This window comes from Pantherophis guttatus, chromosome 1 (assembly GCF_059756535.1).
Source record: "Pantherophis guttatus breed Tessera chromosome 1, ASM5975653v1, whole genome shotgun sequence".
In the NCBI taxonomy this organism is placed as follows: domain Eukaryota; kingdom Metazoa; phylum Chordata; class Lepidosauria; order Squamata; family Colubridae; genus Pantherophis; species Pantherophis guttatus.
In genome coordinates this window covers 113,612,102-113,612,377 of record NC_142063.1, presented here as the reverse complement: position 1 = coordinate 113,612,377, position 276 = coordinate 113,612,102, and positions in this window count along the sequence as shown.

The window sequence follows — 276 nt, the reverse complement described above, 5'->3', positions numbered from 1 at the left end:
TGGAGTGTCTGCATGAAATTGCCTGCTTACTAATTCAAATAATGCCCCAACTGCAGGTTCAACTCTCCTTCTTCCAAAGAAAACCTGTTAGCTGTAAATATTGGCAAGTCCTTTAGCCTGGTGATTCTTGCCAAAACAGAGTTGGTGCCAGAAAGGCAGATTAAAATAGCTCTTTTTGTGTCCATAAGTAGAGAGGGCGTCTCACTGATTCCTTCAGCCAAAAGAGGAGCAGCTTAAAAAGCTGGGCAATTGCTTTATATATAGTTTAAACTTATT